The 26,149-nt window shown below is 37.2% G+C and overlaps 1 protein-coding gene across 2 annotated transcripts in view; it reads right to left on the bottom strand.

The window, feature by feature from the left end:
* The window catches only part of LOC131198482 (UDP-glucuronosyltransferase 2A1-like), a 76,232-nt gene extending 61,674 nt beyond the window's left edge, over window positions 1-14,558 (bottom strand). For both annotated transcript variants that reach the window (XM_058183180.1, XM_058183179.1), the window contains exons 1-3: window positions 14,500-14,558; window positions 7,044-7,101; window positions 2,584-2,662 (exon numbers count right to left, since the gene is read on the bottom strand). The gene's annotated coding sequence lies outside the window, so the exon portion shown is untranslated. The remainder of the gene's footprint in view (window positions 1-2,583; window positions 2,663-7,043; window positions 7,102-14,499) is intronic.
* Between the last annotated feature and the right edge of the window lie 11,591 nt (window positions 14,559-26,149).

The raw sequence follows: 26,149 nt of genomic DNA, 5'->3' as shown, positions 1-26,149 counted from the left end.
GAGGAAGAATAATGGAGAGAAGGAAGGGAAATAAAACATTTATTAGTTGATTTAAGTAGAAATTGTATGTAAGAAGTGAACAAGATGAAATATATTGTTTATTGTAAAATGGATCAGCAGATGTAATATAAAATGTAGTTTGGTTTAACTATGAAAATAACTGAAATTAAGATATAAAATTGAAATGTTAGTAAATGATGGAATAAAATAATTAATTGATGTTAGAATAAGAAATCAGGAATTAAGGAAAATAAGAGGTGGAAGGGTTAACTAAGTTAATATGTTTCAATATAAAAATGGAATAAAATGAAATACATTGTTAATAATCAAAAATGTGATGGGGATTTTAAGAAACATTCAATAAAGGGCAAAAAAATTGGGGTTGCTCAGATACCATTTTGGAAAATATTGAATTGAAAATTAATACAACAATGGAGAGAGAATAGAAAGAGGAGTAGAGGGCTAGAAGGAGGGGAGAAAAGAGGAAGGAGAGAGAGGACCAGAAGAAAGGGAAAAGGAGAGGAAGAAAGGGAGGGGGAACAAAGAGTAGGAGAGAAGTTCAGAAAGAGAGGAAGGAAGGAGTAGTGGGGGAAAGGAAGGGAAAGTAGAGAAGGAGTAGGAGTAGGAGAGGAGGAAAGAAGAAAGTAGAAAAGGATAGAAGAAGGGAGGGAAGGGAAAGAGAGAAGAAGAAGAAGGATTTGTAAAATAAGGGAGATGGAATGGTAGAAGGGCAATCCTTCTACCATTCCATGGTAGAAGGGCTGCTCAAACTTATCAGGATGAAGAACGAACTAATATGAAAGTTAAAAGAGAATGTATATGATTAACAATAGAGAAGATAAAATAACTAATTGAAATAATGTTAAGAAACTAGGATTTGATGGCGGATAGTGATACTGTTTATATAATAAGCATAGGAGTATTAAGATAAAAAAGCAGGGAAAAAGAATATTTTAGCAGAAATTGAATCTACGTAAAGTGTATTTGGATATGATAAGTTGTATAAGATATGACTCGGTCAATACTCTGTTCATAAAATGGAGACTCCAAGCAATTGAGGTCCTTCCTGGTGCAGGTTTGGACTTACATGCAAGAGTATGGTCCAGAAATAGCCAAGGGGCTAAGGTGAGTGACCATGGAGGGAATCGCAGATGAATGGATGGTCACTCTCCATAATAATGCTGCCTCGGAGCTGAGAAACTTTGACAGCTTCATGGTCACACTTCAGAAGCACTTCAAAGACCTCTTCACCAGTTGCAAAGCCAGAGACCATATAAAGACCATCAGCCAAACACGCAAAGGAGTAACTGAGTACACCCAGGAGCTTTGCAACCTGGCTTGCCAACTGGCCAGAACACACCTTGATCGGATGTTTCTGAGATAGGCTAAGTGATGAGATCTACAACACCTGCATTTCCAGAAGTTACCCCCTCATAGCTGGTATGTCCTAGCAGAAGAAGTGGAAATCAACCTGTCTCGATCCAAATACCATCTGAGCTGTGGATGGCAAAGGTCCCTTCCTGAAAAAAAAGAGGCCCCAAAACTGGTGCCATGTGAGCAGAGCCCATGCCAATGATCCACAGGCTGCTTCAGATATGGGAAGGAGGGGAATCAAACTGCTGACTACCAAGCTGTACACCCAACCCAGAAGACAATTCAGGATCCTGCCATAAATTCAGCAAAACCCTGACATCTATGAATCTGTGAGACCACCCTGAAGGGCTGCTTTCCTGAGAAAAGAGGAAATAAGGCCAGCCTCAGAAAATAGGATGCCAAACATTTAAGGAAGATATTAAGATTATTAATGTCCTTTGCAATGATGCCAAAGATGCTGCAAATGATCAAAACTGCTGGAAAATACTTGCTGCCCAAAGTGCTCTGCACAGGATTTAATAATGATGATGTACACTGTTGAAAAATTATCCCAAAACTGAATTCGTCTGGGTAAAGAAAAAATAATCATATGCAGATTTTCTAGAAAACAAATCAATTACTCAGTGATAAAGTTTAAAAAGGAAGATCGTTCCCTAGTTAACAATCTCCACAAAATCTGACACTCCATATATTGTTTCAATGCTAAGAAACTTATTCATCCCCAGCAAAAGAAAGCTTCAATAAATTTATTTAAGTTTGGCAAACATTCCTTCAGCCTTGTGTGTCTCCCAAATTTGGGAACCATATTTCTATTTCTATAAGAGGAAATAAAATATTGAAGTGAGTAAAAGAAATAGTTATTCCAAAGGAAGGCTTATATTTATTTTTCTCTTCCTTTTTCTCATCCTATAGAAACCACTACTTAGCTAGGCAGGAGAGGAAAAAAAATGATTTTCTATGAAAGTAACTTGTACCCAGAACCATTTGGGGATCAATTTATCAACAGTATCAACTTTCAAACTTTAAAAAAAGTCATTATTGAAATGGAAGTTGCTGTGGTTTTTAAAATATAAAAAGCAGAAAGTTGTAAGTATAAAAGGCACCAAACAGACATTATCACAATGTTTTCCCAATTGTAGTGACTTCATGACCGGCTCATTTCCAATTTGGAGGAAAGTACTGTAAAAGCTAGCTTCTTTAGTGAATTACCTCATGGTGGTCTAGCTCCAGGTCTGGCTCAGACAACTCTGAAGAAGATTTGAAGTGATCAGGCCCAATAATATTAATGCTGAAATATATAAAAACACAAAAATTTTCAGAGAGGTATAAATCAGTTTAATGGAAAGTTTTAAAAGTCATTGGGAAAACATTATAGAACTAACCAAAGAAATACTTATAAATTAAATTATTCTAAATTTAATTTTAAAATAGCAGAATTTGTAATTACTGCAGTACCAAAAAAGAAAAGAAAAGAAAAAAGGGGAAGAAGAAGGAGAGGAGAAGGAGAAGGGGAAGAGGAAGGGGAAGGGGAAAGGAAAAGGCTCACTACTAACTTTTTAAGATAAAAAGAGGTATAGCCATATAAATAAAATTTGGAAAGAATCCAGAATTGAATCTAGGGGTGAAATGCTCCCGGTTCAGACTGGATCGCCTGATATGGTAGCGATGGCGGCAGATGGTTCGGAGAATGGTAGCAAAAATCCCTGCCACCCGCCCACCCATGCCCAGCTGAGCCGCGCGATCATCAGAGGTTTTTTTTTTAAGTTTCAAAAGCATTTTTTCTTCAGCCAGAAAAATGCTTTTAAAAGGTTCTGGTGATCAAGCAACTCAGCTGGGATCGATAGAACCCTTTAAAAGCATTTTTTCTCTTCAGCCGAAGAGGCTGTAAAAAAATGCTTTTAAAAGGTTCTGGCGATCAGGCAACTCAGCTGGAATCGTCAGAATCCTTTAAAAGCATTTTTTCTACAGCCTCTTCAGCCGAAGAGGTTATAGAAAAAAATGCTTTTAAAAGTTAAAAAAAAAAGTTGGCCACGCCCATCCAGTCACATTACCCCCACCACCAAACTACGCCCACAGAACCAGTAGTAACAAAACTTACATTTCACCCCTGATTGAATCTAAATATTAACAATCCATGAGAATATTAATTGCCTCCTTTAAGGTATTGCATCAATTTATTAAAAATAAAATAAATGTGTAAATTAATTTGAATTGTGGTAAATATATAAGTTTATTAATAGAAGAACTGTCCTGGATGAATAGAATCCTCAACAGGCTGACTTAATAATTGTCTGTTGACAATTACATCACTTTAAACCATGTTGTAGAGAAATTTCATACATTACCTCTACTGTATTGATATGAAAGCTAGCTTTGATTCCACTCAAGAAATAAAAATGAGTCTAAACTTGTTCTGATTTACAACACAAATCAGACTGATTATTCCATACCACCACTGGTTTTTAGAATTCTTGTTTAGAAAAGACTTCCATAAAATGGCAGACTGAAAATATATGAGGATTGGAATGGAGTGACTACACCAGCTCTGGATAGAACATCTACCAAGGGATTAAACCCTCACAGGGCAAATTACCAAAGACTTTCTTCAAGATAATGATGGACAATCTAGTATTAATAGATTCATGGAGAAATAAAAATGGTGACGTCAAAGAATATACCTTTTTCTCAGAAAGACATAAACCCTTTTCAAGGATTGACATGATACGGATATCTAAAAATCTTGCAAATAAAATTTTGAAAGTGGATATTCTACCTAAATCCTTTTCTGATCATAATTCTATGTGTTTGGTTTTAAGAGGAAAGAGTTCAAGTTTCAGATGGAGACAAAATAAACCTATTTTGCAAAAGGAAAGGATCATAAAAGACTGTAAAAAGAAACTGCAAGAGTATTTTGAGAATAATTTAGCTAAAGGGACAAGCTTAACAACAGTATGGGATGCTAGTAAAGCAGTCATGAGGAAATTAAATGAGTTTGGAAGCTTGGCAGATTTTAAAACAAATAAACAGAAAACAACAATGTTGATTAAGAATCACCCGCCCACATGCCTGGGGTTGTTACTACTGGGTTAGGTCCAGAGCTTGAACCTTTTGAGAGAGAATCAGTGCTCATTTTTCCCCAATGTTTATCTGCTGCTTTCAGCCGGAAGGTTGGAGAACTGAAGAGGAGGGTGGCTGAGGGGACAGCTCCAGCAGCTGAGGTGACAGCAGGAGAGTCACAGGTCACACCAGAGCAAGATGCAGAGCCTGGGGTGCCAGATGTGCATCCAAAGGAGCGTGAGGGACAAGGAAATGTGCAACTAACAATGCAGGGACAGCCAGCCACAGATGTGGTCCACAAGCAAGGGCCAAGGGGGGAGCAGTGGCTCAGTTCATCTATGACTGCTGGGTCTAGCCTCCAGCCACCTCCAACCCCTAGTTATTCCGGAGTCCAGGCAAATCTATGGCATGAAAGATGATGCAGTGGGGTTAGACACGACCTAGCATTGGGAAATTATTCGGTTTGTAGTTGTGCCTACGATGATTGAATCCATAACCCTAGGATTAACATCATTAGACAAGTGGGGTCCAACGATATGGTGGGAAGGCAGGTTCTGCAAGCTGAGGATTGGGACACGTCCCCGACTTCCACCACACGAATCCGTTCAAGGGGGGAAAGAACGGGTCCTGGAGTGTCCACCCCTGCCAACCCAAGTTTCACCCCATGCCTCCTTCCCTTGAGTCTACACGGATTTGTCAAAAATGTTTAGCGAGGACAAGTGCAATGTGCTGGCCATCCCCCATGGCCAACTGATTGTGCCATCAATATCCTATCTGGGGCACGACTACCAAAGCCCAATATGTACTTGATGACCCCAAAAGCGATGGAGCAACTTAGGACGTACATCAACAAAAACCGGGCTCAAGACTTCCAGTTGACGTCACAGCGGTACAGAACAGAGGAATGGGTCTCCGCATTCCCTGTGCTGAATTCTTCGTGTTTGGCTTCCTTCTGGAGGGAGCCAAAGCCACCCTATAGGGTGTGTGTGAAGCAAATAGGGGCACCCTGTGAGATTGGGAAGAGTCCCAGTTCTCCTGTCCAGCCCAGGTTTTTTCCTTCCTCTCAGCCATGACAAGAAGCAGCAGCCTAAAAATGGCTACTACAAAGCTGGGACAACCAAAGAACAACAGCTAAGACAGGTGCTGGAGAGAAGAAGGTAAGCCATGCTGGAACTGGGGGAGAGTATTTTTCTTTCGTTTTAAACCTAAATCCAAGAAACAATTCAGAATCATTTGCTCAGAACTATGTGTTAAAGCAGCGTTTAAGCATTTTAGGGGCATTCTGAAGAAATACATAACTGGAAATGAAAGGCACAGAAGAGAAAATAATATATTTTGAAGTAACAGAAAATTAAATTCCTAAACTGGGAAGAAGCAGTACTGGGAAGGCATTTTTAAATGTTGGAATTATCTATCTACAAAACTTATTCTGATTTCACAATTGTTTTATAACTAAAATGATGATGGACTAGTGAAATCCAAGTGGAGAGTGCCACCTGCTGACAAAAAGGAAAATTACAAGTCTTCACTTTTTTGTCTGTTAAGGAAAGAGCTCCTGCTGGGTCTTTTTTGGGATTTGATGAAGGCACACTTGGGATAGCCACATGTTCTGAGGGCTTCCTTGATGTGTTTTAGTTCTTTTTCTTTCCCATCTTTGTTGATTGGCAGGCCTTCAGCTCAGAGGTATAGGGTTCTGATAACTCCCATTGTGTGCTCCAGTGGGTAGTGAGAATCAAAAGGTAAATTTATTTATTTTATTTATTTATTTATTCGATTTTTATACCGCCCTTCTCCCGAAGGACTCAGGGCGGTGTACAGCCAAAAATAAAAACAAACAATACAATATACAATTTAAAATACAAATTAAAAAACTTATTTTATAATTGGCCTAAAAAACTTTAAAATATATAAAACTAAAACCCCATTAAAATTAATAATAGATAATTTAAAATCAATAAAATTTAAGTCAGCCCCGCGCGAATGAAAAGATGTGTCTTCAGTTCGTGGCGGAAGATCTGAAGGTCAGGTATTTGGCGTAAACCCGGGGGAAGCTCGTTCCAGAGTGTGGGAGCCCCCACAGAGAAGGACCTTCCCCTGGGGACATTGCTTGGCGGACGGCACCCTGAGAAGTCCCTCTCTGTGAGAGTGTACGGGTCGGTGGGAGGCATGCGGTAACAGCAGGCGGTCCCGTAAGTACCCAGGCCCTAAGCCATATTGATCTCTGTATGTAAGTTTTCTGTCAACATCGATGTTAAGACTTCTGTCTTCTTTAATGTGTACTGCACAGTCCAGGAAGTCTAGTCTATTTTTTTAACATCTTCCCACGTGAATTTGATGTATCTGTCCACAGAGTTGATATGTTTGGTGAATGCTTCCAATTCCTGTGTTTTGATTTTGACTCAAATGATCTTAAATCATTTTATTACCTTTCACATTAAATTTATCTCACAAGCAATTTTTTGAGAGCCAGATAAGAGAAAAAGTATATCTATATATCCAATGTATTCATATAGTGGACTATTATGTAGTCCAGTATTATACTGTAACAATATGAATATCTGAGGCAAACTTCTAAAAGGTGCCATTTACTATTAAAGAGGGATGGATCTTACCAAGTTGACGACTGGGTTTCTGGTGGAACAGCACAACAGAAAAATTTTCTCCAACTGCCTATAAAACAGATGGAAAACAATTTTAGAAGAACATTTTTTGATCTGCATGTCATTAAGAAAGCACCCCAGGTCATAAAAAGAAAAAATAAAAGTAGCCATTTTGTGAGAGTGCTGGTAACATAAAGATTTTAAGAGCATTCATCTGATACGAAAGGCAAACTTTTTCAAATAAAATGCCAAATTTTCTGGCACACATTACACTTACACATCATAAAAAGTATCCCAAGACATATCTAATACACAAAAATTAATAAATAGTTTTACAGTTGTCTATTTATGAATATTTTTTTAAATAAGACAGTCAAATAATCATGAGAAGCAATATGCTGCCTATAGTAGTGATGGTTAAACTTTTTTTCCTCGGCTGCCAAAAGCGTGTGCCCACACCCATAATGCAATACCCGCCCATGCCCTGCCTCTCTGCACATGCATGTGCAACTTCCTGCGCCCTGTTTTGGGCCTAGCACGCCTCCCTGAAGCCTTTTGGTAAAAAAAATGGGCTGCAGGGGGGGGGCTGCTGCAGCTCCCTGCCCCCGCACATATGCATGTGACCCCCTGTGCATGCGCACCTCCAGGTGCTCCACACACATGCGCATGCATCTCCCGCATGCGTGGCAGAGACCCGAAAATCAGCTGTCCAGCGGGAACCACACACACATGTGCGGTGGAGCTGACCTAGGGTGATGGTTCACATGTCTACCGAGATGGTTCCGTGTGCCACCTGTGGCATGTGTGTCAAAGGCTCGCTATCACAGGCCTATAGTACTGTAAAATGCAGGAGAAAGATTATTCAGTCATGTGATCTCTGTGGGCACACAAGCCGTCAACCCAGTTTAGCTCTACCGCGCATGTGTGTGCCTCCTGCCAGCCATCTTTGCCATGAGTCTTTGCCGTGCATGTGCCGGACCGGGGGCATGTGGGGGTCGTGGGTTCATATGCAGGACATGTGTGGGGGGCCACAAGTGCATACATGGCAGTGGGGCACGTGGGGAGAACATGTGCATGCACAGGGGAAGTGGGGGAATACACACATGCGTAGGGGCATGCACACACAGGGTGGGTTGCATGGGGTTGCATGTACATGCATGGAGGTGTGGAGTGTGCAGGGGCCATGTGCACATGTTTGGGCTGCATGCGAAGGGCTGCACGCACATGCGCAGGGGGCATGGCGCATGGCGCATGTGCAGGGGACCATGCATGCATTGCATTTGGGGGGCTCAGGTGCATGCATTTGCATGCGTACCAGTGCTGGACACTTGGTCTGGAAAAGGTTAGCTATCACTTTCCTAATAATTACTTGCTATGCAGACTCAGATTCTTTTAGAAATGATTTTTACTGAAGTTTAAAAATAAAAATAAAATGTAAATTAATAATAATGTAAAAAACTAATACAAACTAAGATAAATACAAAAAAGGTATAAAGAAGAAAAGGGGGAATGTGAAAGGAAGAAAATATGTAAAAGAACAAAAGCTTGTGTGTTTGTTTGTGTCTGTATTTTACTTCCTCTTTCATCAAGACAAATACAATATCAATCACATCACCTTCTTTAAGATGTCAATCACATAGTTCACCTTTTATCTATTAATAAATAATAAAGCCTCATCATTTAATCTTAATCATAGAAGACCATTACAAGCTATAAAAATACACACGCACATACACTTTTAATAGTAACAATTTCTTATTCTTTCATTTATTTTATACAATAACTTAGAATTTTCTATAAAAATCTATCTGTAAACAAATCTTTAAAGCCTCATTTTTTAAGTTTCAAAAATAATCCTTTAAAATCTACCAAAAATAACAAAATGTTGAAATTGAATCCCATCAATGTTCAAAAAAACTTTCTTCTTCATAATATCTATAAAAAATTTTTAAAGCCTCATAATTCAGTCCTAGTTAAGAAAAATCCATTAAGCTATTTGAAGAAAAATATAATATACATTTCAACTATGGTTAAATAAGTCAACTTTATAATTTTTTTCTTTGTACATTTAATAGATATGTTTATTCTTTTTAAGTAATGTACCAAAAATATATTTCTTTTAATTTTTTATCTTTTGACAGGAACTCTTTGAGAACACATCCTTTCAAATCCAAAATTTAAAAAAATGTCCAAGTCATTCTTCTGAACTGAAATCCAAACATCCGTCACATTTATGAATTATTATTTGTGCATTGCTTTTTAGCTATTAAAATATCAACCAGTTTCATATGTGAATCTTGAGTAAATTCTTTGTCACGATCATTCTTGTACATTTTAAAATCCATATTCAAAACAGCCTGATTCTCAGCTGTATCCTCCATCTCCAATTTTTAACTCATCTGATAGTAATAAAAAATGTTCTTAGCACATTGTGCTAAATATCCTTGAATTCTGCCAAATCGGTTTTCATTCTATATTAGAGTGTATTCTCTTTTAATTACAATCTTTAGTTCTTTCTGGTTGTCTTTAGTAACCAGCTTTCTTATCATGTTTTTCTCTAATCCACCATATTTTCCCAGGAAAAGATTTCTAACATTTAAATTCAAAATCTACATATATTTTAATAAGATTTTAAACAAACCACAGGAACTATAATTTTTATAATTATTACATAATCTTATTTCCAGTCAATTTAGCTCCTTTGTCCATTTTAAAACTTTTTACTCTTTATTTCCAAACAAAAGATTTTAATTTATATGAAAGTTCCTTTCGCTGAAGATTGGAGAAAAAATCACCCAATGTAATAAAACATCCTTCTGAATTCAGTTGGACTTTGTTTTACTTGAAGACATTTTACTTCTCATCCAAGAAGTTCTGACTGAACAATGGAGAATGGAAAGATTTTTATTCCTTGCAGTCATCTAGTCATTAGCATTCTTTCTGAGAGTCACTGAAGCCACTTGGATGTTTATCTGTGATTTCCGATAAAGGAGACAATTTTACACATTTATTCCCAATTCTGTGGCAAGTTTAATAAAATGATTTTTGAAATCCACATTCACCTTAATTTTGTTGTATTACAAATAAGTATTCTCAGGAGTTTTCTCCAATACCAAAGTTCAAAGGCATCAATTGTTTTCCTATCCTGTTTTTTGAAACTTTCATCCCATAGCAAGTCATAGGGAATAGTATGGCTTGCATAATTCTGATCTTTATAGGTATAGAGCAGTGATGGCTAACCTTTTTGCCATTGCGTGCCAGGAGCAGGGGGGAGTCGTGTGCACACATGCCCACACCCATAATTCTATGCATCCTGCCCCCGCGCATGTGCGTGCAACCCCCCCCCATGCTCCCGGCACATGATGGTACAGTATGCCCGTTTTTTGCTCCAGAAGTTGCCAAACAGGCCATTTTTGGCCTCCTGGGGCCCTCCGGGGGGTGGGGAAGGCCTTTTTCGCACTCCCAAGACTTCTAGAAAGGCTCTGGAGGCTGGGGAGGAAGAAAAGTAGGCCTTCCCCACCACTCTCGAGGTCCTCCAGGGGCAGGAAACAGGCTGTTTCCCTACTTCTGGTGGGCCCAGAAGGTCCGAAAATCAGCTGGCCAGCACACGCATGTGCACCGGAGCTGAGCTTGCGTGCCCACTGATATGGCTATATCATAGGTTCACCATCACGGTTATAGAGTATAGACAGATTGTGGAGCTTAGACAGTTTCCAAGGCTTTATGGCTTCTCTACAAGAGCTAATATACAGCTTATTCTTGACTGCTTATTCCTGTACTGTTTTGGGTTTTTTGTTTTTTTTAATTTGAATTTATATCCCGCCCTTCTCCGAAGACTCAGGGCGGCTTACACTGTGTTAAGCAATAGTCTTTATCCATTTGTATATTATATACAAAGTCAACTTGGTATATTATATATGTATATTATATACAAAGTCAACTTACTGTTGAGGTTAATCCTAAAAAGCAAAAGCTATCCACTACTTTAATAGCTTCATTGTCAGTTCTAAGGCTTATTATTCTACTTGCTGTTATTAGTTTCATTTACTTTATGTTCAATTCCCCCCCCCCTTTTTTTCCCCACTATTCTCTTTGATTTTTAGTACTAGAACTTGCAGATACCTTGCATTTTGGCTATTAGGGTAGTGTCATCAGCATAATTCAGATTATTCATGTTTCTTCCTTCAGTTTTAAAACCATACCAGCTTCCCTTAATATATATTCAGCATATAAACTGAATAAAAAGGAGAGTATGCAGGCTTGTTGAGGCCAGTCTGTTTCTCCACGTTCTGTATCTACAGTAAGTTTCTCATGAGCACTATGAGATGTTCTGACATTCCCACTTTGCTGAGCATTTTCCGCACCTTGACATGATCAACATAACTGAAAGGTTTTCTATAATCAATGAAGCACATAGTGATTTCTTTTTGGTATACTTTGACTGTCTCAATTATCTAGCATGCATCAGCAATAATGTCTTTTGTTCCTCAGCTGTTTGTAAAGTTGCTTGAATATCTGGCATCTGTTTTTCCATGAAAGGCTCTAATCTGGCTATTTTGCTAGCATGTATAAGTTTATACAGTAGTGGGTTTCAATTTCATTCGCTACTGGTTCGCTCGTGGGTGCACAGGTGCACGTGATGCTTCTGCTCATGCACAGAGACATCTGGGTGGGTGGGCAGAGCCTCCCGCTGGCGCCACTAGTTCACGTGATCTGGGGCAAACCGATAGCAACCCACCACTGAGTTTATGGTATGGTATTCACAGTGTTAATCTTTTGATATTGGAATGTAGACTGGCTTCTTCAAGTTACCATTGTATTGTTAGCTTATTGTAGTTTTTGAAACCAAGACTTACATAACCAAGGAAAAAATAAGCTAGTACACTATCTCCAATAAGTTCCCTCATAGGTTTCCTCCCCTTATAGAGTTACTTCACATAAATCTGTCTTCCTTTTTGCTCCTCCTAATATTTTAACTTTCAGAATTCCCCATCATAATATAACCACCATTAATGTGCAGGAATCAGATTTGATTTCCTTACAAGTGAATCATTAGAGAAATGTTTTATGTTCTTCTAATTTATTATGGTTGAGTCTGTGCAGGGAGCAGGATTAGAAGGCCAGGACTAATCTGAGCCAGAAGAGATTACAACGGATGCATAAGAGTGGTTACAACTTATTTGTTGTTTCAGGAACCTTAGTCAAGTTTCAGAACAAGAGGAACATTTCCTTATGAACAAAAAATATATATTATCAGCATTGTGGTAGTTGGTTTCCATGACTTTATATGATGGCCATATAGCCATGATTAATAGCCATGACTTTACCAATTCCTAAAATGTATTTTGTGAACATTATATTCCATTTAGCTATTAATGGCTCATAAATGATTTATTAGTAGGGAATACAAAACTGAAGGAGGGAAATGGAAATTAGTAAACTTAGAATCACAGGGCTGGAAGGGATATTGGAAGTTTTCTAGTTCAACCCCCTGCCCAGGGCAGAAATCCTTATATTGTCCCTGATAAATGGATGTCCGATCTTTTTAAAAGCGTCCAGCAATGGAGCATCCACAACTTTGGGAGGCAAGTTGTTCCATTGGTTAATTGCTCTCACTGACAGGAAATTTCTCCTTTGTTCCAGGTAAGATTTTTTTTAAACCTACCACCCATTGCTTCTTCTCCTACCCTCAGATACTTTGGAGAATACATCAATCCCCTCATCTCTTGATAGCTGCTCAAGTACCTGAAGACAGGTATCATGTCTTTGATAGCCTAGACATGCCTAATTCCAACAAGCATTCATCATATGGTTTAGCCTATTATCAATACTCTTTTTAGGATCACAACATGTAGCATGTTGTATCATGAGGACTAGAATTGGATGCAGTATTCCAAACATGGCCTTACTAATGCAGTATAGAGCAGTACTTTCACTTCTCGCAGATTCATGTTGATTTCCTTACAAATAAAACCCATGTTAAGGAAAGCTTTCAGACAAGAAACTACAAGAAGCAGATTTGGCTCTATTGGAGAAAAACTATGGTTTCATTTAAATAGTTACCCATTATACCTGAAACTGCCTATTAAATCAGAAGGTATGTCATTCAATGACATTGTTATGCAAATGACATAAATGATGCAAACACAATCACACCCCAACTGCTGTATCTAAAGTCCAATAAATCAGTTTTATTATATTTTAAAACTATAACAGCTAAGAACTATTTAAAGCTACCTCACAAATGTTGTAGAGATAAGACGGAAGAATATTTCTAAGCAAAAAGTAGTTGCTTATATCATAAAAGGATCCTCTTAAATAGTTACATTGTTCCACACAGTTCATCTGCTAATTTCATAGTTTCAGCATTGCCAGCCTTTATCCCTCATCCCAAAATACTGGATATCAACCAATCAAACTTTTCTAACATCTTCTGAATAAAAAGATCTGGAGATCTCAAAACTTTATATTTGTGATTTCTTCATCAGCCTCATAGTTTCATCTTTAGAATAGTTTTGTTTGTATTTATCTGTTCAGATTTACCTCCCAGCTTTCTTCCAGGTTGTCAGAGAAGCACTTTGTGAACTATTATTTATCTCTGGCAATAGCCTTCTAACATAAGTGGACTTATGACTGATCCAAAGTACCAGAGAACTTTGTAGCTGCTTCATTTTTGCTAATTATGGAAATTTTCTTGAGACGATCAGAGATCAGAACCAGTCTCTTTTCCTCACCCCCTTTTTATCTTCACAACAACCATCCTGTCCTGAAAGCTGGAAACAAAATCAGAGTTAGCTAAACTTGGTTCAACCATGAAGTTATGTGAATCTGGTAAATGAATGACCCAGAGAATTTCTGGGTCGACTGAAATCGGCTTTCATATTTGAACACTTCGCCAGTACACCAAGTCGCCTCTGAGTTTCGGAGACATTCTATAATTCAGAGGTTTCTGTAACTCTATAGAGAACTCTATAACTCAGAGGTCGCTCTTAGCCATAATAAACCGCTACTTGGCCCTCTATTGCTCCGTTAGCAGCCCAATTCTTCCCGCGGGCTTCCCACGTGTGTCGTTTACCTTTATTCTTCCCCATGCTTTCAACACTCGTTGTATTCCCGCATGTAGTTGGTAACACGGCAGCAGCAGAAAGGTGCTGTTTGCTGGCTTTCTCCGGGCCCGGCACTGAGCGCCCCCAGCATCGCGCCTGGCTTACCAAGGCACGGTGCCGCCAGACGGCAAGTCCGACGTCACGGGAAGCTTTTTGACATCACGACTCCGGGATTGTCTCCCAGGCCATGCTGCTGCCGCCCTTCTCCCGGTGGACCCCCCACCGCTGCGGAGAGCCCCTCCAAAGACAGCATCTGCTCGTTTGTCTCCTGGGAGAATTTAAACTTAATGTCAACCGCTTTAATCTAGATTGCAGAAAATATGACTTCTGTAACAGAATCATCAGTGCTTGGAATGGCTTACCTGACTCTGTTATCTCTTCCCATAATCCTAAAAGCTTTAACCAAAAACTTTCAACTATGGACCTCACCCCATTCCTAAGAGGATCATAAGGGGCGTGCATAAGCGCACAAACGTGCCTACCGTTCCTGTCCTATTGTTTTTCTTTTCTTCTTCCTATATATATAATGTGCTCTTCGTCGAAGCATACTTCCCTTCATTAGCATTTTTTCCAGCGCCTCTAGATTACTGGCTGTTGGAAAGGAACTGGTGGAAAAGCCGGAAGGTGGGTTGACTAACTGGCCGGGCTGGGAATCTATTTTCAGAAGTTGCCATCGAGGTTGCATTCAGCCAGACCACTATCACCCACTCCCCCAAACCTTGCTCCTAGGCAGAGAATGGTGCCTTTAGACTCCTTCAGTAATTTAGCTTTGGACTTTTTGAGAGGTGGAAGACTGGGAATAAAGCCTCGTACTTTTGCAGCAGTTCAATTTATTTGATTATTTTGCCAAACATGTACAAGGTAACAAGTATAAGTATAGATATGAACATGAACACAGAAAATAAGTACAAATAAATGGGGACAGTAGAACAGGGACGGTAGGCACGCTGGTGCACTTATGCACACACCCTTTACAGACCTCTTAAGAATGGGGTGAGGTCCACTGTAAGACAGTTTAAGATTGAAGCTCTGGGGGTTTGAGGATGTAACAACAGAGTCAGAGCATTCCAGGTGTTGACCACTCTTGCTAAAATTGTACTTTCTGCGAATTTGGAGCAGTTTACCTTGAGTTTGTATTTATTGTTTGCCGGAGTATTATTGAGGTTGAAGCTGAAGTAGTTGTTGACAGGTAGGACATTGTAGCAGACAATGGATTAGTATTTTTCATTCAAGGTAACAAAACTTGTGATATACAAAAAAATTCTAAGGGATTATTGAGGCTACAGAAATCAAAGGGCAAAAAGTTATACTTAGGGTAGGATATTCTCAGGAGAGGACTCATATGAACCTTTGGCCCTCAGATCCTAGGGAATCTTAAAAGGGTAATCTTCTGATTTTGTGGAAAGGATTAGGTCCCTTTTAAAATGCAGGCTGGCAGCCCTGCTTGGTTGAATGTCTGTTTCCTGGGAATCAAGTCAGGCTCCTCTCCCCACAAATTGAACTACATTATATTTTATCTCGGTCTTATTTTTGTAAAAAGAAATATAATTTCACATGAAAAGAGAAAAGAATATTGAACATAAATTGGATTTTAAAAGAGTGGAAGAAATACTATAAGGAAGGAAAAGAGAAAAGGTAGTATAAGCAATAAAAGATTGAAGGATAAATAATAACTTCTAAATAATTAACATACTTTTAGGTATGATATACTTAATTATTATATTAGCATACTGCTAATATATAGTATGTGATTAGCTCAATTAGAATTGATAAAAAGAAAAATTATAAATAATAAATAGAACACTTAACTGTAAATCACATGTAGACTATATATCAGATATATAAAATATATAAAATATAGACTCTAAAATTCACATTTATGATGTAGCACAATTCCAATATTTAGAAAGAAAGTCGAGAAATGATTTCCAGCTAAGATTACAATGCATATCAGATTTTTGAAATATGAAGTTACTCTAAGACATTGAGGCATATTTCTATTATTTATTCTTTCATATAGGTGATTAGAGTTTTTTTCCAAATAAAAAGCATATAATATTTTTGAAGCTTTTATCGTATACTGTGCCAATTCGGTATATTTTGAAGAAATTTGTGGTTTGATGAAGTTCAATAAAAATGCCTCTAATTGGAATGGAATTATGATTTTCAAAATTTCACCTTTCTAAATCTAAAACACTAATCTGACTTTGTTCTGTTTCCTTCATCTGCATTATGTTGAATTTATGACATAATCACTGTCCCACAAAGTTCCTATTATTTTTCCCTTATCCATTTCATCCGTATTGGTAAGAATTAAGTCCAGTATAATTTCCCTCTAGTTCCGTTCTCTACCTTTTGTATGATAAAATCATTTTAGATTTTAAAAGAGCCAGCATAGTCATACTCCATTCAGCATGAAGGATGCAGCTGTAGACATGGTCAACAGTATTAAGTATTTGGTGGTGCAGATATCTAACAATTTGAATTGGTCTCCCCACTTGTCATCCTTAGTAAAGCATGGAAACCAGCGCCTGCATTTTCTGCATTGGATGATGAGAGCACATCTTTTTCCTTCTGTCCCGGCCACTTTTTATAGAGGCACAATTGAGAGTGTTTTAACAAACTGCATCACTATTTGATTTGGTGGCAGCAATTCCTCAGATAGAAAGTCTATACAGAGAGTGGTAAGGACAGCCGAGAAGATTATAGGAAGCTCACTTCCTGTTATTCAAAATACTGCATATAAGCACTATGGGCTTAGAGCTCAAAGCATTGTTAGAGACCCCCGACACACACACTTTAGTTCTGTTTCTGTTTCTCCTCTCTGGGAGGAGGTTTTGAAGTATTTCTAGCAGGACTGATTCTGTAACAGCTTTGTTCCCTATGCCATCCATCTGGTAAACTCCCAAGATTTGTTTTTCTCTTCATGTACATGTATACATCTGAAGTAGACTGTGTTGTTTCTCTGTGTCATATAATATATATGGGCTTATGCATATTTAGTTAGTTAGTTAGTCATGTTTATGTAGTGTATATTGGAAGTGGTGGTCCTTTGAGGGTTGTATGCAATGAAATTTCATTTTAATGTATGCCAATTAGTGTACATTCAAATTAGTGACAATAAAGTAAATCCAAGTCTATTCTAGTAAAGCTGTCAGCTAGGCATGTCAGTTCCCACTTCCTGTAGAGTTGATTTCTCAGCTGATTCTAGGATAAAGTCCCCCATTACTACAGTGATGTCTTTTCTACACATCTCACCTAACTGATTAGCAAAAAAGTCATTTATTTCCTTTGCTTAGTTGGATGTCTTATAGAACACATCTATAGCAAAGGCATTTTTTTTCTAATATTTATCCAAATACTTTCAAGAAGATTTTATTCTTAGTATTATGCATTTCTGTAGATTTGTAGTAATTCCTTATATACAATGCAACCTCCCCCTTTTGTTGGATTTGTTTGTTTTGAACAATTTATATCCTTTTAATTGTGTGTCCAATCTTGGGTTCCATCTCATCAAGTTTCAGTACCAACACTTCCTACAGGTTAAATCTACTGGGTGGATGTAAACATCTGCCACTACAGGCGAGGACTGGCTCTCTTTGTACTAAGAGCTTCTCCAACCTCATTGAAGTTGCTGGGCTCTTCTCACCACTTACTGGGACATTCAGCATTTGACTTCTGTCAGGTATACTGACTCGCTCAGGACTGTCATTAACATTTATCTGTGGCATCAACACTATGCATTCCCTATTGTCAATGGATAAGTGTAGCATTGTAATCCCAGGTGACTCTGGCCCATCCACTGGATATAGAGGGTCAGGCTGCTCAGCCACACACAAATTCACACATTGCAATGATAGAGAGTTCCCTCAATGTCCACTAGGAGCGTGGGAGCGTGGTGCCACCTGTTGTAAACAAATAACCATTTTCCAGCAACCTGTTCGATCTCAGGCAGCGGTCTCATACGGATTTGTTCCCCAATATTTAATTGTGGCAAATCTCTGGCTGATTTGTCATATCTTGCCTTGAATACTTGTCTCTTAAGTCATAACTTTTCTGGGACCCCTTGTATCATAGAGGGCTAAGTAAGCAGCTTATTTGCCACTGGTAAGGAGGTCTTTAGACTCCTTGACATCAGTCTCTGTGCCAGACTACTTAGCTGGAGTATTTCTCCAATGCCCTTAGCTGGAGAATTTCTCCAATGTAGAATGGCTTTCCATGGGTCTTTATCATCACTGTGTGCTTTCTTGCATAAATCCTTAACAATCTTCACAGCTGATTCAGCTTTGCTATTAGCATGTGGAAGTCACATGCTCAAATTCCCATTCAGCAGCAAATTTCCTAAACTGTAGGCTTGTGAACTAAGGGCCATTATCAGAGATCACTTATCTGGTTGGCCATGACATGAAAATTGAGCCTCGCACCTCTTAGGTACTCTTTTTCTGCATAGTTGAACAAATCTGTACTGACGATCTGCCAAGGATGTGACAGTATCTCATGTCACATCATGGGGTGTTTTTTTTTGCAAAAGAGGGACAATTGCTAACAAAGTTTTTGATTTCGCCTTGGATGTTAGGCCAGTAGAGTGTCACAAGCTTGTCTGTAGCATGCCTCACCTGCAAAATAGCTTGAGTGTGCACAATAACATCTCTGCTCTCAGTGACTTTGGCACTATAACTCTTGGACCCTTGTATAAGATACCATTTTGTACACTGATCTCATCTCTGAAGGACTAATATTCCCTCACAATTACAGGGACTGCCTCCTTCTCATCTGGCCACCGACTCAGAGCAATAGCCTTCAGTGCCTGTAAAGCTACATCAGTGCCTATGTGCTGCCTGAGCTGACGTAGTTGCCAATTTGTGACATTAAGATAGTCTGCTTGATTGACTTCAGCAAAGAAGATTTGTTCCTGTTGCAAGAAACAACAGGAAGCAATGTCCTGAGAGCACAAGTATGATGCTCATACTCTCCTTCAGGTGTCACCTGATCTGATGTAGCCCTGCTCAGGGTATCACTGATATACATTTCATGTCCTGGCTTGTAGGCAATACTGAGGTTGTAATGCTACAAGATTTATTTATTTATTTATTTATTTATTTATTTATTTATTTAGATTTTTATACCGCCCTTCTCCTGAAGGACTCAGGGCAGTGCACAGCCAAATTATAAAACAGTATAATATATAATTAAAACAAAGACTTAAAATAAACATATTCCATAAATGGCCGATATTTAAAACAATCTAATTTAAAACCCATAAAATTCATAAATAACCCAATTAAAATTATTTAGGATTAAAAAAAAAGATAAGCATCATACTCTGCAAACACTTGGGAGCACACAAAAGGGGCTTCTTGAAAATGGTTATTAGCAGCTTGTGATCAGTTTCAGCTGTGATTGTACCCCAGCCATAAAGATGATGGAAATGCAGGCAAATACGGAAAGAGAAGGCGTGACCAACATCGCTGCGGGATGGCAATTACCCGGGGCTCTGGAGGAATGCCGATATCCCAGCCGTTTTGGGGGTCCTTCATGGACCATAGCTGTCTTGGAGAGACAGTGAAGAACGGAGGCACAATCGGCGTGAACAGGGAAGTGGCAAATTCCCTGGAGCGCTGACATCAGCCTCTGACTCTGCAGCATAGGAAGACGGCCATTAGAGCTATCACAAGCTGGGGCAGCCACACAAAAAGATTGGACCAGGAGAGGTGATTGAACGAAGTGATTTGCCAATGCATAGGTAAGAAGAAAATTTATTAAAGCTTAAAAGAAGTGTTCAATTTGAAATCAGCGGCTAAATTGGCATGTGGAAGTATAAATAGAAGAAAATAAAAGTAAAATGGAACTTTTTAATTAAAGCCCCAAAAAGGACTTTCCATCTGAATTTTAATTTGGCTTTGGAAGAGATCAAATACTAAAAGGAACAGAAAATTGAAAGAAAACATAGTTTGCTAACAAAAGAACTAAGACAGGAAATAACAAACTTTGTGGATTAACAAGGGACATTTTGTTGCTGAAACATTTGTGAATTGGAAAGAGACATCTGCTGGAGGAAAGAAAGTATCACATCATTCAGATCAGCATGGGAAAATCAGGGGGAAGTGTATTAACAGCTGTCGTGAGATTGTAAAAGAAAAAGGGGAAGTGGAACTGATAAAGACTTAAATTGAAACAGTTTAAAAATATATTGGAATTGGACTCTTCCAGAAACAAAGAAGAAAAGAAGAAAAGAGAGAGATGGACTTGAATTTGAGTTAAGTTAAAGTAATAAATTGGAATTTAGACTATATACAAGATAAATAAACTTAAAAAGTCTTTGTCCTTGTATTGAAAATATGGACCATTGGGAGGAATTATGGGATATACTTTTGATGGTCTAATGGAAATAAACAAACAGAATTATGGCTTAAAAATGAAAAAGAGAAGATGAGGAAATTATGAGATATAATGCTGGAAAAGAAATCAGTGAAGATAATATAGATGATTATATTGGGACTGATAGTGATAAAATAAAAATGGAGAGAGGGAAAGAAACTTTAAAAAAGAGGGGGGAGTGAAAAAGAAAAGACTGAGAAGGAAAATTAAAAAAGTGAAAAAAACATGATTATACTGGGATTAGCAGCGAAAGATTAAAGAGAAGAGGAGGAAATAGAGAAAAATTGAGGGGGGGCATCAAAAGAGTAAAAGTCAAAGAAAAGTGGAAAAGAGGAAACAAGAAAGGGAGAAAGAAGAAAATGAAAAAAGGGAAGAAAGGGAGAAAAATATTAAGAGATGGGAACTGAGAAAGACTGAAAGAAAATGGTTAGAAGTAGGAGAAAAATGAATAAAAAAGAAATTAAAGTAAGGATAGATTTGCTTCCTTTTTTTCTTTTTTTGTTTTGTGTTAGAATGAGAAAAATTAAAGTTGATGATTAAGAAACAAATTTTAAATTTATAAAAGAATGGAAAATCCAGCAGAGGAAATTTGGAAGGCACGGATTATAAATAAGATGATTGAAATTTAAGATGTAAAAGGAATAAATTGAAATGTTAGTAAATGATGTACATTGTTGGAAGAAAATAATAAGTATTGAATTTTGAATAGAAATGTTTAAGAAAATAAGAGGTGGAAAGTTGTACTAATTGACTGTATGATATAAATGGAATAAGATGACGACAATGTTAAGGTTTAAAATATAGGAGAGGAGGTTTGAAAAATATGTGTAATAAATGAGAGAATTGGGGATGTCTGGACATTAGAAATATTGAAAATAGATACAGCAATAGAGATAAGAAGAAGGAAAGAGATAGAAGGAGAAGAAAAGAAGAAAAGAAGAAAGGGAAGAGGAGAGGAGGTAAGATAAAGGAAATAAGTGTAGAAGAGAAGGTTAGATAGGGAGGAAGTAGGTTGGAGGAGGAGAAGGGAAAGGGAAGGAGTAGGAGAAGAGAGGAGAAGAAAGTAGGTACAAAGAAAGGAGGGAGGAAAAGGAGTGTAAGGAGAAGAAAAGATTGCTGTGGAAAGGAAATGGAGGAAAGGCAACCCCGAAAATATTCGAAGAATAAATTGAAATGTTAGTAAATGATGTACATTGTTGGAAGAAAATAAAAGTAAATGGAATAAGATGAAGACAATGTTAAGGTTTAAAATATATTGGAATTGGACTCTTCCAGAAACAAAGAAGAAAAGAAAAGAGAGATGGACTTTAATTTGAGTTAAGTTAAAGTAATAAATTGGAATTTAGACTATATACAAGATAAATAAACTTAAAAAGTCTTTGTCCTTGTATTGAAAATATGGACCATTGGGAGGAATTATGGGAGATACTTTTGATGGTCTAATGGAAATAAACAAACAGAATTATGGCTTAAAAATGAAAAAGAGAAGATGAGGAAATTATGAGATATAATGCTGGAAAAGAAATCAGTGAAGATAATATAGATGATTATATTGGGACTGATAGTGATAAAATAAAAATGGAGAGAGGGAAAGAAACTTTAAAAAAGAGGGGGGAGTGAAAAAGAAAAGACTGAGAAGGAAAATTAAAAAAGTGAAAAAAACATGATTATACTGGGATTAGCAGCGAAAGATTAAAGAGAAGAGGAGGAAATAGAGAAAAATTGAGGGGGGGGCATCAAAAGAGTAAAAGTCAGAGAAAAGTGGAAAAGAGGAAACAAGAAAGGGAGAAAGAAGAAAATGAAAAAAGGGAAGAAAGGGAGAAAAATATTAAGAGATGGGAACTGAGAAAGACTGAAAGAAAATGGTTAGAAGTAGGAGAAAAATGAATAAAAAAGAAATTAAAGTAAGGATAGATTTGCTTCCTTTTTTTCTTTTTTTGTGTTAGACAATGCATGGAATGAGAAAAAATTAAAGTTGATGATTAAGAAACAAATTTTAAATTTATAAAAGAATGGAAAATCCAGCAGAGGAAATTTGGAAGGGCACGGATTATAAATCAAGATGATTGAAATTTAAGATGTAAAAGGGAATAAAATTGAAATGTTATGAATTGATGTACATTGTTGGAAGAAAATAATAAGTATTGAATTTTGAATAGAAATGTTTAAAAAATAAGAGGTGGGAAGTTGTACTAATTGACTGTATGATATAAATGGAATAAGATGACGACAATGTTAAGGTTTAAAATATAGGAGAGGAGGTTTGAAAAATATGTGTAATAAATGAGAGAATTGGGGATGTCTGGACATTAGAAATATTGAAAATAGATACAGCAATAGAGATAAGAAGAAGGAAAGAGATAGAAGGGAGAAGAGGGAGACAGAAAGAAGAAAGGGAAGAGGAGAGGAGGTAAGATAAAGGAAATAAGTGTAGAAGAGAAGGTTAGATAGGGAGGAAGTAGGTTGGAGGAGGAGAAGGGAAAGGGAAGGAGTAGGAGAAGAGAGGAGAAGAAAGTAGGTACAAAGAAAGGAGGGAGGAAAAGGAGTGTAAGGAGAAGAAAAGATTGCTGTGGAAAGGAAATGGAGGAAAGGCAACCCCGAAAATATTCGAAGAATAAAAATTGAAATAGTTAAAAAAAAAAGGAATGAAAGGGAATGAATATGAATAAAAATGGAGAAATTAGAAAACGAAGGGAGAAAAAAGATGTGATTTAATAAAATGAGCAAGAAAATATTAGGAAAGGAATAAAAAACTATGGAAAAAAAGAATATTTTGGGAAAAATTGGGAAAAATATATTTGAATATTTTGAATTGTATAAGATAAGATAATGTCAATACTCTGTTCATGAATTGTGTTGGTGTGGAGGGGGGGGAATTTAAAAACCAATAAAAACTTGTATTAAAAAAAAAAGGAAATGCAGGCAAATACAATACTTAAATATTCCTTTTAGATTTGAGCATTATTTAACTCAGCAGACAAAAGAGCCTTGGATGCATACGCAACAGCTGACCTTCTTGCAATAGGCAACATCCTAGACCACTTCTGACACCATATTTCATGTGGAGTAATACAAGCCATCATTGTGCATCTTGTTAGAGAGTGTAAAATACAACAGGAACAGGAAATGCATCACAGGAACAATAGAGATGAAACCTAGAGTAGCAGCAATGTGATACAGGAAACAACTACACTAGAGAGGAATGATAAAGCTGTATATAAGGTAGACATAACACCTGTAACAGTGAATTATTTTATTTGGTTATTGATTGTATTGTAGCCAAATACTGCTCTTTCTATAACCTTCTCAATAGCAATACCATTCCGTTTTCAAGTTCTGGTCTGTAGCAGTATGATCTTTTGTCCAATTCTAGTCTATTTCAATTTGTTAATACCAAAGATGCCAATGCATACATAGCCCATTTATTTCATTTTCTCCTGTGTCAACCTTTCCCTGGCTTGTGCTTATGGTCCATGTTTCCACTGCAATTGTCTTTCAAGCTTCAGATTTTCTTATTCCTGCATAGCATCAGCAATGAGATGTCCCAAAGGTTTTAATTTAGCCGTGCCATAAACACCATTAATATGCTGAAAGATCCTCAGCAGTGTGTGGAGGGCCATCCAGCCTGAGAGACCCATTATCCATCACTACATCATCAATGACTTTATATTGATTATCATGCAGTTTTCCTGATAAATATAGGAATTGCCCTCTCCCATGCAGTACGTAATAATTCCTTTGCTACTGTCTCTCAAGCGATCATCCACTTCTAACATCTTTTTGTATCATTGCTTTAGCTGGATTTCTTGGGTGATCATAGCTGATCTTGCTGGAACTAAATTCTATGAATGTACCCTTCTGGGATATTCTGTCCCAGGAACATTCATACCCAGTCATAATGAACCAGAGTAGTAATAGCTGAGAGAATCAGAGAATTTATTACATATTTCATACGATTTTACCTCTTTGCCAGTGCATTCAAAATCTTAAATTACTGAAAGAAGTTTAAAAAAATAAATAACAGACTTTTTCCCTATGGGCTGAAGATGTCTTCTGGAGCCATCTCCTGCCATTTTCTAGCTTCAGGCTAAATGGAAGCCCATGTGTGTATATTTGCCTGTGAACTAGCCCTCTCAGTTTAGACATTAATATTGGTATTGGTTAAGTATTTCATTGTTCACATTGTAATATAACATAAGGCTATTATAAATGTTAATTTGACATTTAATTTGAACTGTCAAACAAATAGAAACAAATACAATGTAACTATTCCATATCACAATCAAAATCACTTAGAGAAAACCCTGAAAAAATGGATTATAAAATTCTTTTCTCTGTTATTTTTGCTGCTATGTAATTATTACTATTTTTATACTGCCTTTTAAATATATATTTAATCAACTATATGTTTTATATATATTTGATCAACTTAATGTGGAGAATATACAGATAGGAAAAAAGCATTTAGGTAGGAAAAATGTTTTCTATCTCAAGGAAAAAAGCAACTCTGGAAGAAATAGATTATTTAAATAAACTCTTCACCCTGCAAGTTGGAAAAGAGGGAGGGGATGGGTCAGGTATAGAACCTTGTTTGACAGAATTTTATCTGAATGAGAAGGCAGTAATCCTCTCCCCCGCCTCCCCACAATAGTTTGCTTAGCAACCATTTCACTAGAACCAATTTCAGTCACTAAACAAGGACTACCTCTACTTAGTAGTCCTGCCTCCAGTTTTCTCTACAAGAAGCCTGTGAAGTGGATTAAAAAGAATCTTCCTCTTTGAAAAATCAGCTCACTTTTGTTTACCATACTACACCAAATAATGATTGTTTTAGTATTTATGTTTAAATACAAAATAAAAAGATCAAGAGGAAGCAACACCATTTAGAAGCTAAAGAAATTCATCTATTATTGTTTGTGCTCTTGTGGAATGGTAAGACTAAGGAGTGAAATATGGTAAGTGGTGATAGCTCTGCAAAAGTAGAGCTGGCAACCGTGGCAAAGATCAAAGAACTGGAACATCTTTAGAGAGCTCAGGAGTTCACCCACATGTGCTCCAGATGTTACTCATAAGGAGACTGCGGCAAAATGGTTTTCTACTGGATTGAGTACTAGGAGATGAGAGAATCAGCAGTCTTGTTGCAACTGCAGTGGAGACTTTTAAAGGGCACAAAGTTTTCCAAACCTCACTTTCTAATTTTCAGAAATTCTCTATTAATTATTTTAAAACTAGGAGAGAACTTCAGGATAACGGGTTTGAAAAGACTTTAGCAGATTATTTAAAAGAAAATTTAATTAAAAGCTTAAGAATTTGAAATAAATAACATAAAGCCAAGTAAGACTTTTGATCTGAGAAAGTTATAAATGAATTGCAAATGGGAATACTGACTCTTACTATAAAAATAAATAAGTTTTCATTTGCTTACCCTAGCAATTGCAAGTCAGAACAAAAGGTAAATGATGATTTCAGAAATTGAACACTAGAGGGAACTAAAGATTTTAAGTAGAAGGAAAAAATACAAGTCTGGTATTAGTTAATACTGGAATATACAAAATGATATGATATATAACATCAGAAATATTAAAGGAACTCTCTGAAGATTGACACCAGCAATCATCACTGGTAGTAATGATT

This window comes from Ahaetulla prasina, chromosome 4 (genome assembly GCF_028640845.1).
Source record: "Ahaetulla prasina isolate Xishuangbanna chromosome 4, ASM2864084v1, whole genome shotgun sequence".
Taxonomy (NCBI): domain Eukaryota; kingdom Metazoa; phylum Chordata; class Lepidosauria; order Squamata; family Colubridae; genus Ahaetulla; species Ahaetulla prasina.
This window is presented reverse-complemented; position numbering and strand designations above follow the sequence as displayed.